The following is a 16,146-nucleotide window of genomic DNA, read 5'->3' as shown; positions in this document are numbered from 1 at the left end:
AACAACAGCTTCAAAAAAATTAGCAATTATCCTGGAATTGGGGCTGGCTGGAAGTTATCAAACGTGGGCAAAATCAGTGCGAGGGTTGGTGTGGATCCTACTGCCAGGCTGGAATCAAGGCTCCCTACCAGGATGCTGAATTTACCTTTAAATATCCCTGAAACTGCTGGTTGTGCTCCTGGGAATTCCAGGTGAGTTAAAGGTGGAGATATCCCATGTACCTGCCATGTCCTGAACCCTGAGACAACGGAAGGGTGGACAGCAGGAGAGAAAACACAACCTTCTCCTGCCTCTGTCCCACTCAGTCCTTCCAGGGAGGTACAGGACAAGAAGCTGAATAATTCCATTCTGTCCATCATAGGATGGACAATTGTGGAAGGTGCTGATGCCTCAGGATTTTAGCTTTTGTATTTTCATCTATTTGTAATTCTGTAATTCTTCAGTGTGTAACTCTAAACTCCATGTACAGTGTGAGCTGCTGCTTTCCCATTTTGGGCAGACACAACAATTCCTCTCCAGGCCTGGCAGTCAAGGACACTTCACCTACCAGGATGCTGAATTTACCTTTAAATATCCCTGAAACTGCTGGTTGTGCTCCTGGGAATTCCAGGTGAGTTAAAGGTGGAGATATCCCATGTACCTGCCATGTCCTGAACCCTGAGACAACGGAAGGGTGGACAGCAGGAGAGAAAACACAACCTTCTCCTGCCTCTGTCCCACTCAGTCCTTCCAGGGAGGTACAGGACAAGAAGCTGAATAATTCCATTCTATGATGGACAGTTGTGGAAGGTGCTGATGCCTCAGGATTTTAGCTTTTGTATTTTCATCTATTTGTAATTCTGTAATTCTTCAGTGTGTAACTCTAAACTCCATGTACAGTGTGAGCTGCTGCTTTCCCATTTTGGGCAGACACAACAATTCCTCTCCAGGCCTGGCAGTCAAGGACACTTCACTGCCTCAGACCTGAGGAGATGGAAACAAAAGTGAGTTGGGGGCAGCAAATTTGGGGTAAATAACTTCATTAGCTGAAGCTGTAATTGGAAGATTAATCCCCAACATGCAAATGGACCAAACTTATAAAAGTGTGAAAACCCATGACCCCTTGTCCATTTTTGATGGGCCAAAATGTACATGAAAGCCCTTCAGAAAATAGAACTGCTTTTTATTCTCTGAATTTTGTCTGGTCTCTGTTTTTAGGTAGCCCCAAAGCCATCAGCAGAAGTGGAGAACAAAGGGGTCAGTGTGTCGGGCACTGGCAGTTCCCAGGGACTCACTCGGCCAGCAGCAGGGCCCTGCAGCAGCAGCAGCTCAGCCCAGCATCACCCAGTGCCCTGCTGGGGAACAGGGAGATGGAACAACGTGCCTCTGTGCTGAGTCAAGAGAGCCAGAGCCTCTCTTCCCATGTGCATTGGGTTTGCAGCTATGGCAACAGTGCATGCGTGAGGAGAAGGCAGAGCTTAAAATAGGCTCTGCTCCTGCTTGGAAAGGGCTGAGAGCAAACACGTGTGGTCAGCCGAGAGCAGAGAGGGAGGCTCAGCCTTTCCCAGCCATGCCTTCAGTCTAACTTCCATGTTTGCCACATTCTGTACTGCTTTGGTAACTCTGAACTCCACATAAAGTGTCAGCAAGTTCTCCTCACAGCTCAGTCACAAAGAGCAATCCTTTTCCAGCCCCAGAACCAAGGACACCGCTGCACCTTCATGCCCAAAAAGTGCAAACAACAGAAAGGCCCAAAAGGCCCAAAAAGTGCAAACAACAGGGAATTGAGGAGAGCAAACTGGGAGGATGGAACTGCATAACATGGAGGTGTAATTGGACAATTAACTCCAATATGCAAATGGACCAAAACATATAAAATTGTGAAAACTCATGGTTCTGAGTCCATCTTGGGTGCAGCCCTGGCTGGGCTCTTGCACTGCCCAAGGTGGATCCATTGATGAGAGAGAGCCTTTTAATAAATCCCTACTTTATTCCTTTAACTCTGTCCAGCCTGTGTTCAGCAGCCTCTTTAGGAATCACCAGCTCTCTCAGATCCACGAGCTGGGAGCACCTGGAGCCACAGAAGCTTTGCTGGATCCTCCAAACCTTCCCCAGAGCTCTGAGGTTTCCTCCTCCACACCCCTGCCCAGCTGGGAAAGCCGGGATGTGTCCATCCCCAAGGGAGCTGTCGGTCAGTTGTGGTGGAAATCTGACCACCAGGTTTTGTGAGGTCAAGACAACACAGACCTGCACAATCCCCTCAAAAAAAAATCCTCCAGGAATGAGTAGATTTCACAGGGAAAAGGGTATTTCTTCCAGCTCCAGCCCTACTCCACTATTTTGAAGAGGGGGAAAGCTGGGGAAGTGGAAAATAGTAGCTTTGGCTCGGGAGCTGTAACCTGTTTTGGTCTGCGTTAATTAATTTGGCAGTGGCTGCGTTGTGTGCTATTCTTAGGCTCTCTATCCCCCTCTGCAACAAATTAGGGCTTTCACATCTGCCTAAAAATAAAACTTTCCTGTCTGCTGGCACACGAGCCAAACCAGAGTGCAGCATATGTGCAATAAAGATGCACAGCTGTTCTGTCTATGAACTCGGGAACGTGTGAGGGGTTTTTTGTGAAGGATACAGGAGGTACCCAACACTGAGAAACAGCTTTGCCAAGAAACTGTCAGGCATTTTAAAGATGTGGCTGCAAAAGGTGAAATTAGAGGGAAACATCCAAACAAAATTGAAAGAACTTGAACAGAAAAATGTTAATTTTTTGAATTGTGAAAGGTGATGTTCGTGATGAAGGAGGAATAGTCAAAAGGGAAGGTTTAATTCCCTAAGATTCCATAGAACTCCCAGAGAGCCCTCAGTCTCAGAGCTTTTGCAGCTAATTTTCTGTCCTGACCCTTTTCCCCTCTGTAGGTGTTGCCCAGGTGTGGAGCAGTGCCTGATTTTGGGCAAAGGTTCTTCCCCCAGAGGCTCCCCAGGGAATGGGCACTGCTCCAAACCTGCCAGAGCTCAGGAATCACTTGGACAAATCTCTCAGCCACATGATTTGTTATTTGAGGTGTCCTGTGCATGCCCAGGAGTTCAATTTGATGATCCTTGTGTGTCCCCCCCCTCAGGATATTCTAGAATTGTAGATATATATAATATTGAAGTATTTCACATAATACTGAATTATTTCACACTCTTTGTTACTTCGAGGACCCCCTGTGTGAGATATTTTGCACCAAGCTGAAAAGGTGGTGGAGCAGAAGGTGTGGGATTCATAACCCATCTTTGTGCCACCAGCCAAGTGCTCAGTGAGACTTTTGTCACCTCCAAAGCTCTGCTGCTGAGGGCTCTGTCACTTCCATTCTTTCCATGGCTCAGCCAGGGAGCTTTTCCAGGGAGCTTTTCCAGGGAGCCAGGTGGAGCTGGGCTGGCTCTGCATCACCTGACACTTTTAGATTTGCTCTTTAGAGAAGATTAGCTCATGAATTGCCTCTGACACTGGGATTTACTCTGCCTGGGCATTCCTTACATCCTTGCTTTGCCCCTCCCTCCTGGCATGAGCTATTAATTTTGAAAGTTTTTATGCTGACAGTAAGGTTTTTTCCCCTAAAAACTGGTTAAATGAAAATGTTCCATGTTTATATTTGGCCCCAAAGTTAACTACCAAAACAATAGGTTGCAAGGTATTTTTTCGAGATAAAGAGGTAAAAACCCCCATGTTAATCTGACTAAAGAGCACTGACCATGTCAACAAACAGTAATTAACACTTTTAATTCCTAATTTAACATCTAAGAAATGGTGATTTCTGGAGCTTTGGAACTTGAATCCAAAGTCCTCTCAAAGCTCTTTCCCCACCAAGGTTTTCCTGGTACCAGAAGGATTTTCCTGAGAGGGGTCAGTGGAGTCCAGGCTGCTGATTCCAAGACACAAAGTCAAGTTAGACCAGCCCGTGCAAGAACCAAAAGCCAAAGAGAAATAACGCTCTCTTTATTTTTCTTCTTTTCTGAATTCCATGACATTTCACAGAAATGACTGCAAAACTTTTTCCATTCAGATTTTAGCACTGGTTTAGTGACAAACTTGGGAAGATTAGCGATTTTCCATCATTAGAAATGAACTCTGCTGCTGAATCTGACTAAACCTTTCCAGGCCAAGATGCATTTTCAGGTCTTTTACAACGTTGCAAAGTTTAGGCCTTGGTTTAAGGATGACGATTTTCTAGGCCAAGAATTCTCATCCTAATTAGACAAAAATACACAAATTTGTTCATCAGCAGAACCCTCATCCACAGCTGCTCCTGGCTGCCACTGGCCCCATCATTTCATCAGTTTTTGTGCTCATTTTCCTGGCTTTTATCTCACAGAACTTCTGCACACTTTGAAAAAAATGGACCTCATCAAAGAGAGAAAAACCCTGAATTTTTAAAATGTTTGTATTTTTTATTGAACAAAACCAAACACTTGGAATGGTTTTGGTGAAACACATTGAGCTTTCAGGCAAGGGGACACCTGCAAAAGATGGTTTTATTTAAAAAAACCAAATTATTTCAAGTTCATTAGCACTTGAAATGCAAAACAAGAATGTTCCAAAACTCTGTTTTTGTGACCTGAATTGTACCTGCAAAACCAAAGCATTTTTCAACTAAGGAAAACATTTTGTATGAAAAATATTGATCTGTGGCCACCCCGTGCATTGCCAGTAGTGCCTTTTCTTATCTCTGCTGACTTCCCCACATTTCTGATGAGACAAAAAGCAGCAGCTCTCCCTGTTCCTGGTGATCTGCCCCTCAGAGCCAATGTCAATAGTGATACTAACATGTTTTCCACAAAAAAAAGGAGAAATTTCAGAGCTTTACATGAGCTTGGTGGATGCACATGAGGCAAAAAGTGAGATTTCACAGGGATAACGTGGGAAATAATTAATTCCTTCATTTTAAACTCCTTCTCCAATTATTCCAGTGCCTGTTAAGCTCAGCAGCAGCGTGAAGGAAGAGCACAAAACGAGGTGGTTTTTGCAGGACACCTTTTGCTATTCCCATCCATGGATGCAGGGGATAAAAGTGACACCAGTGACTCACTGGTGTTCCCAGGAACGTCCTGCCTTGGGGACAGCTCCTGCTGGGAGCCTGAGGAACAGCCTGTGACTCAGCAGGGATGGGATCTAAACAGCCTTCCCTGTTTGGTTTGTTTTTTGTTTTTTTTTTTTACTTCTTTTTCTCTTAAAAAAATACCTTGCAACCCATTGGTTTGGTGTTTAACTTTGGGGCCAAATATAAATGTGAAATGTTTCAATTTTTAGGGGAAAAGGTCTTATTGCCCACATAACAGCCTTCAAAATTAACAGGCCATGCCAGGAGGGAGAGGAGCAAATTTAAGATTTAAGGAGAGGAAAACCCTCCTGGCAGTGCCCAGGGCTGGAGGTGGCACTGAGGGGGTGGCACTGAGGGGGTGGCACCCTGAGGGGGTGGCAGAGGTGTCCAGCTCAGGGCAGAGTGATGGACTCAAATCTGGGCTCCTTAATTTGGGGCATCCTCCCTCTGAGGGTCCCAGGGATGGGACTGGAAATCCTGCGAGTAAATGGGCAGTGAAATAAATCATGGACTGATTTGGATTAGAGATGAGGAGAAAATTCTTTATTCAGAGGGTTCCTGTTGGAACCCTGGGTGCTGAGAATTTGAGACTTTGTGTGCTGCCAGGCACTGACCCCCAGGAGAACACTGCACTGACCTGAGGCCCTGGAGAAGCTTCCAAAATGGAATGATGGAACTGGCATTGTGGGTGTGGAGTTTGGATTAAAGTGTGTGATATCACAGGGTGGAAAACTTGGAGTTTGGGGTTTTAGAATATAGTAATAAATATAGAGCAAGATGGAGGTTTTGGGGCAGAGGCTGCTCCTTCTTCTTCACCTTCTTCTCCGTGGGTTTGGATGGTTTTGTGTAATTGGATAAATATCCACATTGTAGCCACGGGTGGTTGGTTGTTGGGTTAAAAGTAAAAATAATGTAGGTGTCACTTCTTAATTGGACAGTTTATTCTTAAAAGGCCTTGTAGAGAGAGATGGGGCTCCATTTTTAGTTTGTTAGGGTGAAGTGCTGTAGAACTCAGAGTTTGTGAGACTGTGACAGAGATCAGAACTGATAAACATCTGAGTCCCAACAAGAAATACCCTATAGCACATTTAATCCCCACCTTGGCAAAAAGAAGGTAAAAACTCAACAAGTTCCCAGAGAAGCTCTGGCTGCCCCTGGATCCCTGGAAGTGTCCAAGACCAGGATGGAACACCCTGGGATAGTGGGAGATGTCCCTGCCCATGGAATGAGATGGTCATTAAAGTCCCTTCCAACACAAACCATTCCATGATTGATAAGGCACACCCTGTGTCCCTGAGGCTCTGGGAAATATTTGTGGAAAAGTCTGAAATAGTTCAATAAAGATGGAAAGTGAGAACTCAAACGCACTGAAAAACTCTCTTTGTTGAGTTGAGCTCTTTGCCATCAAGTAATAAAAAGGAATAATATTTATTTCCATCCAAAAAAAAAGTCCATAGGGATCTATAGGAGAGATGCAAATTTCAAAATTAACAGCATACTTATAGCTTCAAAATGAATAAAAAAGGTTTAATAGAATATTAGTGGGGTTTATGTAAAAATAAAAGTACAAAAGATTAGATAAGAGGCCTGGTTTGCAGAGGTGAGATCAGTCTTTGCCAGTTAAAAGCTGCTCTGCTCCCACAAAAGAACCTAACTCATGGGAAGAATTACAGTGCCCATTTGCCCTTTCTGACAGATTCCTTGGAGATGGATTGGCCCAGGAGCTCCATGGAACACCCAGACCTTGCACTGATCCATCCGATGCTCTTCCTATCAAAACAACCTCTGGGTTCTCCAGCAGGACCCCTCAGCCAGGCTCCATCATCACCTCCCTGTTATTCCAGTTCCTGGCCTGATTTACGTTTCCCAGTGTCTTTAGACAGTTATTTCAGGCCTCATTCCTAATTATTTTGTTTCAGGGCAGTGTTATCATGCTATAGATGTATTTGTTTAAATCCTGGCTGACTTCATGGGGGCAGTTTTTTAAAGGAAGGAGAAAATGAAAATCAAACTCAAAATACGTGCTGGCTTTTTTGGGATGGGTGCCAACAGAGTTTAGTTGGCACAAAAATGAACAATAACTGTGGGATTATCCACTCTTTTTTCACCCAAATAATCATCAGATTTTTCTGGGATATTTTAGTTCAGAACCTTTCTCTGCCCAATAGAAAAGAGCAGAACTTTGTGTTCCAGCTCCACACTGATCCATTCTGCTCCTTCAAAAGAAATTGAATATGAATTGAAAAAATTGAATATAAATTTCTAGACACCTTCCCCCGATGGAAAACTCTCTCTTGATATTGTCATGTTAATATTTTACTCTCCCACTGTGGAATGAGGCCTGGACTTCGGATGTTTTCCTGAATATCATTAATTTGAATTATTCCTTATTGGAGTTTAGCATTTAAACAGCTTTGATGTTGATGATATTTATCCAGACTGGTTTTCCACACTTGCTATCAGGCATCCTGAGAAGCAGATACTTCCACAGGCACCAGTCAGGATCTGATCCAAAATCAGAATTCCTGAAAATAGATCTGAGGAATGCTAGAACACAAGAAATGCTTGGGATGGAAAGGGTGGGAGAGAAAGGCTTTGAAGGGGAAATCTGGGCAAAGTCTCACTTAGAGCAGCAGAGAGCACTTTGTGTTTATCTGGGATCATGTCCCTCCGAGATTTTTCTTTTCAGTAATCTCAGCCTAAAGTGATCCCCAAAAACTGGACATGGGAATGTTGGGCTTGATCACCTTGGAGATCTTTTTCCAGCCTTGGAGACTCCATGATCACTTAAGTGCTTGTCCTTCCTTTGGGTGGGTTAGGTTTGGTCCAGGCAATCTCCTTGGATTAAATGGGAGCAGCTGGGCAGGGGATCCAGAATTTGGGAATGGGATCTGGAATTTGGGAAGGGGATCCGGAATTTGGGAAGGGGATACAAAATCTGGAAAGGGGATCCACAGACTGAGAAGGGGATCCAGAATTTGGGAAGGGGATCCAGAATTTGGGAAGGGGATCCAGAATTTGGGATTCAAAGTCTGGAAAAGGGGATCCATAGCCTGGAAAAAGGATCCACAGTATGGGAAGGTGATCCATGATCTGGAAAGATGATCTACAGTCTGGGAATGGGATCCACAGCCTGGGAAAGGGGATCCATAGTCTGGGAAGGGAATCCATAGCCTGGGAATGGGATCCACAGCCTGATTCCAAAGTGAGGGAAAATTCAGGCTGCAGGGATTGGCAGAGGTTGGCACATCCCAGCTCCTGCCTCTTCACCCAGAACTGGGACGTCCAACCCAGCCAGGAAACAAGGAGAGAACTCCTGCTTTCAGACCTTGCCCAAAATCATCCGAATTCAAGTTTACATTCTTTAACTTCTAATCTTGGCCCTGCTGCTGCTGCTGCTGCTTTCACTCTGAGAGTGCTGAATGCACAGAAAAAGAAAAGACGGAATGACAGACGGAAAAAGTTTATTTGAGCCACAGCTGTTTCCTCCTTCCTTCAGCAAAAATGATTTAAGCACCTTATAACCTAAGGGAGAAAAAAAAAAAAAGGTGGTTTTGTAAGTGAAAAATGTCCTGTCAAAATGTCTGCTATAAAATTTCTCATTCTTAAGTAATAATTCTGAGATATTATCTTACTTAATGATTTAGGATTGGGGTTTTTTCTTAACCAGTCCCAAAATTTCCATTACAGAGAGAAAGGAACTGGCCACTGGTGACAGATTTTATGAGAAAAATATGAACGGAGTAAGGAAAACAGACAGGGGAAAAAAAAACCCTGAGGATTTTGCTTGCGTATGATGTTCTGCTTAGATGGGGAAAATAGAGGATAATCAAGGGCTTTGGGGAATAATTAAAAGGGAAGACAAGAGCAGCTTCCCACCTGAAGAGTGGGAAGTTCCTGTCTGAGGTTCATCCTACCCAACATCAGCCAGTTCTGTCTGTAGGATGGAAAAAGGGGGAGAGAAAGTGAGGAATTGATGTTTTAGGGGGAACCAAAGCCCCCTCCAGGCAGGCTCAGGTTTCTCCATTACCTGAAACCCTTAAAAGACTAAATTCTTAATGCAAGAATCACACCCGGGGCACAAAACTTGGGTGAGGAAAAGCAAGATCAGAGCTTTTGGAATGGAAATAAAACTGGTTTTAAGCAGCACTTAAGTTTAGATCCCACTTTTTAACTTTGTCCTCACATTTGGTCCCTGAACAGCTCTGGGAGGGGCTGGGAATGCAGATTTTGGTGGTGATAAACACTATTTTTTCCTTGTATTGGTTATTTCTTTCTATTTTCCTTTAAAGTGTGCTCTAAGTCACTGCCACTTAATAGGTGGCTGTTGGGAAAGGTTTAAAGCTGCTTTATCCTGCTGGGGGCAGGGGAGACAAGGAGTCAATTAAGAGAATAAACATCACTTTGAGCATGTGGAGAGGTTGGTATTTGGCACTCTGCCTGGAGCTGTTCACCTGACAGCAGCTGCATCAGAGGTGAAAGAGTGGAGAGGAGCCAGGGTGATCCTCACAGTGCTACAACAGCACTGGGATTTAGGCAAATAAAGGTATTTCAGCCTAAAAACTGAGAGGGTTTAGTATGGAAACCAGGAGGGAGGAAGAGATGGAGCTTTAACATCACATTTCCTATGGCCCCACATTTCAAAATTCCTCTAATTTAGCCCCAAAATGTCTCTATTCCATTTCACAGGGTAACTCAAAAGCAGATTTGGAAAGAGTTGCCAAACATGGGTCTAAAGCAGAATTTAAAGCCTCTGAAAAAACCTGCACCACAAAAACAACCTGGAATTGTGAAGCTTTGCTGCTCGGAAGAGGGGACCTGTGTCAAAACAAAACTCTGCTTATCAATCTTTAATTGAGCTTGTGCATGAGGCAGAAGACATCAGGTATCAACAAAAGCAGACAGGTTTGAAATGAGAAGCAGATGGTCACCCCAAAGCTCTTGTCTTGGAAAATAAATGAGAGGAAAGAGAAGCAAATTGAGTAGCAGTGCCGGGTTTATATCCAGTGATCTGCTCTGAGATCTGGAAACAGTTGACAATTAATTGAAATAACACATTGCAAATTGTCACTGAAGGCTGAAAAATCTTCGGGGGGAAAAAATGCTGTTTGCTCTGGAAATTTGGATTGTGCTGAAGGCATTGTAAGGAAAAAATGTTACCCAGCTCAACCCAAATTTCCACAGAATTTTGCCACCCAAAACATTTGCAGGGATTTTAAGTACAAGCTGATATTTAGGGCTATTTAACCATCAAGAGGTGAAGTTGGCTTTTCTCCAGGGCAAAACTCTGACTCCCTTTGTGGGGAAAAAAAGAAATACATCTTTTTTCCGATTTAAATAAAGCTGCAGAACCTTACCAGCATCCCCACAAGCACCTGGGTTTTACTGTCCAACTATTTGTTCAGAAATAATTCAAGATTTAACTTCATTCCTCTTAAACATAGGACACTTATCAAAAACATGGCATTGAGGCCAAAGAGGCTCTTCTAGGATTTGTTCTCCCTTATCTCCCTCATAAATAAGTTCTTTCTGCACTGGAGAAGGAAAAGGAAGGAGGGAGGGAAATGCCACCCACTGGGAAGCAGGAAAGTGAAAGAAACCCAGGGTGAAATCTCCATTTTCCCTGATTTTAGCAGGTGTTTGAGTGCAGTGGCCAAGCAAGGTTGGTTTCGTGGAAAAGTATTCCCGTGTGTGGGGATTTTCATTGTCACTGGTGCAGTATCAGAATTGTGAATCAGCAGGAGAATTAATCACAGAACACAGATTTCCTCTTGTGTTCCACAGCCTTGCACAGGGTTTGCTCCTGTCTGGAATGAGGGCACTGCTGCTCCCCAGTCCCCAAGGAAACAGCAAAGAGGGCAAGGGGCAACTGGAAAAAAATATTAAAACAAGCCCACTGCAAAACCTGTTTCCACTGGGAATTGGAAATACCTTCCTGCTGCATTCTTTCCACATCTGCAAGGGCCATACTTGGATTTCATTAAAAAATATTTCCCCTTATCTGGAGCAGGGTCTGACATAAGCCATGGATTTGTTACTCCTGACGTAGTTTCTTTTTGAGCTGCTTGGGCTTTTGCTGCGAGACCTTGTTATTTCTGCCCTTTCTGGTGTTTGGGGAGGAGGCCTGGGGTGACAGATGTGGCAGGATTTTTGTGGGAAGGTGTATTCCAGAGGCAAGGTGTAAATCATGGTAACACCACGTTCTCCTTAGCAGCAGAGACCCAGTGTGGGTGTGTAAATCATGAGTGTGCAACTCCAGCAGGACCTTACATGATCTGGGCACAGGGTGAACCTTTGGAAGAATTCTGAGCTGCATTTTCAGCCCCACTCTTTTTTTTGTGACTGACTTCTCTCTGCATCTTTTGAAAACCTCTCTGGTTTTTTCTGTCTTGGATAAGGGTGCTCTGTTAAGTGACGTTATCACTGAAATTCATTTATTCCAGCAGATTTCTGCCCATGTTACAAAAACCAGAACCCTCATCTGCTCCTTGAAACAACAAGAAGTCAACGGGAGTTTTATCACTGACTTGACTTCAAGGAGAAACAGATCTTTTATCTACCGGGTAGTGATAGGAAGAGGGGGAATGGCTTCAGACTGAGAGTGGGTTTAGCTTTGAGATTGGGAAGGAACTGTTCCCCGTGAGGGGGGGCAGGCCCTGGCACAGGGTGCCCAGAGAAGCTGTGGCCGCCCCTGGATCCCTGCAGGTTTCCATGCCAGGTTGGACAGGGCTTGGAGCAGCCTGGGACAGTGGAAAGTGTCCCTGCCCATGGCAGGGGGTGGCACTGGGTAAGATTTGAGGTCCTTTCCAACTCAAACCATTCCATGATTTCATGATATGATGCTGATCAAAAAGAGAGAAGTAGAGATGATGATAGTAAAAGGAATTATTTGCATTTCCTGTGCTATGAAGGGAACTCTGTTCTCTTGTACTGTCTGCATCCTTCTCTACCCAATACCCAACAGATATTTTGTTCATTTTTGAACTCTGACCTGGGCCTTAACATTTTTATAAGAAAAGCCAATATCCTCATTTGCTCTTGTCAATGAGAAAATGAATATTCTGCACTAAGACCCACAGTGCTTCCTCCTAGCTCAGTGTGGGATACCAGAAGTGTAATTAATTGCTGCGTTATAACATGGGGATTGTTTTGTTCTGGTGAATGCAAAGGAAGAACCACAGACCTTTCCTCTGCATCCTCAGATTATGATACAGTCCTAAAATGTCTTGGATAGAAAACTTCCATAGAGGAAGGGTTGTGGATCCTCACCAGCACATCCAGAAAGAGAAGCTTGTTGTAGGGTATGGAGAATCCAGGGAATGGGGACTCTTCCTCAGGGGTTATTAAATGGGATTGACTTGTTTTTCCTGAGGAGAGCAGGCTGAGAGGGGATCTGACAGCTGCCTGAGCATCAAGGAGGCGAAGCAGCAGGCAGAGGAAAGTTATTTAAGTGAAGAGACAATGTTGGCACAAGAAGAAATGGGTATAAATAGACAGAGGCTGGAAATCCCTTCCAATAGGAATAGTGAGGACACATGAAAGGAAATCAGGCCAGCTCTCCAAGCGAGGATCGTGGAAAGCGATTCTGCGCTCTCTGTGGCGGCTGGGCCCTCTCGCCCAGGAGGCCCAGCCCCTGCTCCTGCCGAGTCCTTTTCCTTCTTCTGTATTTAATATTGAGCCTGGCACCAGCTGCAGCAGGGCCCCTGCCCTGGTGAACTCAGAAAAAGAGCTGGGGATGGGGTCTTGCCACCAAATCTGTGCCTTGGATGCTCCCCTTTGGGACAGAGCTGGATTCCGTGTGCAGCCCCAGGGCCCATCCAAGTGCAGCCCAGTCCAACTTGTGACAGCAGAAATGAGATCCTTTCCTGAGTCTGAAATGCCTCTTGGTGTTGTGTGAGCTCATGAAAAAGTCAGGATTATTTTTGTCTTTCTAAGTAAAGGAGAAGATTTACTGCGCTGATTTGATGACCTGATGTGTTTTCTGGACCAGGCCGCGCTGTGGGCCTGGAACAAAGGGCGATGAGCGCATCCACGATTTTCACAATAGCATCTTCTCCCCGTGGCACTGGGAGAGACGTGGCTGCAGAAGGTTTGGAGCGTTGAGCAGCTGGTTCCAGACAGGCAGAGGTTTGAACAGGCAGGAAAAACAGGATAGGAACAAGTTTCTTGCACCCATCCTCACTCTTTGTAAGATTAAACGTCTTAAAGAGAGTCCCATCTTGGTGTTCTTTCAGTTTAGCTTTTATCCTTGGTGCTGGGGAGGGTTTTAAAAGTGGTTTTTAGTCCTAGAAGCTTCCAGTGCTTTGCAGTAACAGGTGACCTTCTCCAGGGGACAGCCCTACCTGGGCCTGCTCAGATTCCCTGACTGTCATTCCCAGTTTTTCCTTTTTTAACACATTTTAACAAAGTTTTTCATCTGTTATTGTTTGGTCTTTTTCTCTCTGGAGTGAATGTGATGTTTGCAGTTAGAGGAAACCACCATGAATTCTTGCAAATGAAAGGAGATATAAAATATTCTCTCATTGACAGGACCCTCCAGTCTGTCACACACATAAATGGTCACTTTTATCTCATAAATGGTCATTTTATATCATAAATGGTCACTTTTATATCATAAATGGTCACTTTTACATCATGAATTGTCACTTTTATTTATGGTTTTTTCACATACAAAACATGTTATTTTTGCTTTTTCCCCTGGCATTGTCTTCTACCAAGATCTCATACTTTGCCTCTAGTTTCAAACCAAAGTTTCACAAACTTTTGAGCAAAAAACCTTTATTATGATGTTGCTAAAACAAATCCGAATACGTAAGATTGTCCCTTGGCAACCACGGCTGCTGCAGGGTCAGCCCTGGGTCTGGAGCAGGATGTTGGCAGTCACGGAGCCAGCAGCTCCCGTATTTTCTTGTCCTGAGCAGTTGTGGCAGGAGCAGGAGTGGTGACGTTTGTGGCTCAGCAGGAAATCTCTGGCTCGAGCAGCCGAGCTGAGAGCTCACCACGGCTTTTTCCAGGGCTGGAGCTCCTCGTGCCACCCCGGCTCCCGCGCCCTTTCCGTGACTTCACGCTGCAAACACGAGCTCCTTGCCTTTGTCTTGGAGGCTCAGCTTGGCCTGCAGGCCCAGCCCTGTCCTGCCTCGGGCTGCTCAGCGCTCTGGCCTTGCTCCTCAACTTCTCCTCACAAACTATTGTTGTCTCCAGTCTTACAAAACGTGGGGCAGGGCAGTACCACGGTATTTTCCCCTCTGAAACACCTTCTGCCCTTCTGAAACACCTTCACTGGTTATGAAATACCTTCTCCCGTTCTGAAAAACCTTCGCCCACTCTGAAACCCCTTCTGCCATTCTGAAACACCTTCACCCATTCTGAAACACCTTCTCCCCTTCTGAAACTCCTTCACCCACTCTGAAACCCCTTCTGCCATTCTGAAACACCTTCACCCATTCTGAAACACCTTCTCCCCTTCTGAAACTCCTTCACCCACTCTGAAACCCCTTCTGCCATTCTGAAACACTTTCTGCCCTTCTGAAACACATTCTGCTGTTCTGAAACACCTTCACCCACTCTGAAACACCTTCTGCCATTCTGAAACACCTTCACCCATTCTGAAACACCTTCTCCCCTTCTGAAACTCCTTCACCCACTCTGAAACACCTTCTGCAGTTCTGAAACACCTTCACCCATTCTGAAACACATTCACCTGTTCTGAGACACCTTCACCCATTCTGAAACGTTCACCCATTCTGAGACACCTTCTGCCTTTCTGAAACACCTTCTGCTGTTCTGAAACACCTTCTGTTGTTCTGAAACATCTTTTCCCATTCTGAAACGCCTTCTCCCACCATGTCCAGATCTCTGATTTCACCCCCCATGCTGTACCAACCTTTTCCTTTCTATTATCCAGCCTTTACCCTCCTCCATGGCATGAAAGGCTCATGTAGCTGAGAAGTCTCTAAACTTCAGTTGTGATGGGACAGTTATTGAGTAGAAATTCCTATTTTTACCTATAATACAGAAAAGGTGATCCCTGAATTAGCCTCATCTGTCCTGCTGTCCTGTAAACATCCCTGGTCTCTATGTCTTTTAGTTATTCCAAGAAGGCACAGATTTTTTTTTTTTTTTTTTTGCTCTATCTCCACAGTTTATTCAACTTTTTATCTTATTTCTGTTCCTTTATTTACACATTTTTCCAAGTTTAGGGGAAGTCAGGCAGCCAAAACCACAACCCAACAAACTCTTGTTTGCTGACTGATTCTTAGATAAATTAGATAAAGCTCTATACAGAGGCTTAATGCTATTGATTTTTTTTTTTTAATGTCCACTGCATGCAAAGGCCTTATGGATTGGATTTTCCTTGGAAAAGGACACTCCTAGGGAAATACTGGGTGAGTGGGTGATGAAGGCAAGAGGCTGAGCCCACTGCAGAGCCTGACTTCTTAGTGGGAAGTTGGGAGCCACCACAACCTCAACAACCAATTGGAAAGAAGCTCCCACCTTAGAGTGGGATAGAACTGAGTTCAGGGAACACTGTTATATGAGACATGAAAAGATCATGAGTTTGCGTTCAATACAGACTCTACCCTTAAAGAATTGGTGTGGAATTATCAAAACAAATTACTCAGTAAAGGAATAAACTCTCTGTACTTTCACTTCTCCAGAATCAGATAAAATATTACTCATAGATTCAAGACTGCTAAAAAGGTCATGACCAAAAGTTTGGCTTGCAGTTAAATTCTAAGGATCTATTTAAAATATGTTTAAAGTGCCATTATAATAATTTCTTTCTTGTGTTTGGGTTTGTAAAGGCCATTACCTCTCAGTCCATGGCAATGAAGCTCACCAATGTTTCAGGAAAATTCATGCCGAGTGAATTTTAAACCAAAAATCACTTTCCAAGTGAGGGGGAAAGACTGAGTTTTTGGAGGATGTCCTCATTGGTGGGAAGAGCAGGAGAATTCAGCCAGAGAAAGTCAGACTCACAGCATGGTTTGGGTTGCAGTGGACCTTGAAGCTGGTGTCATTCCAACCCTTTCCACCAGCCCAGGCTGCTCCAGCAGGCCAGGAAGCCAATCCCAGTCTGTCCCCATGGCA

Source organism: Passer montanus, unplaced genomic scaffold, assembly GCF_014805655.1.
Source record: "Passer montanus isolate IOZ18808 unplaced genomic scaffold, ASM1480565v1 scaffold35, whole genome shotgun sequence".
Taxonomy (NCBI): domain Eukaryota; kingdom Metazoa; phylum Chordata; class Aves; order Passeriformes; family Passeridae; genus Passer; species Passer montanus.
Note: the sequence above shows the minus strand (reverse complement) of the source record.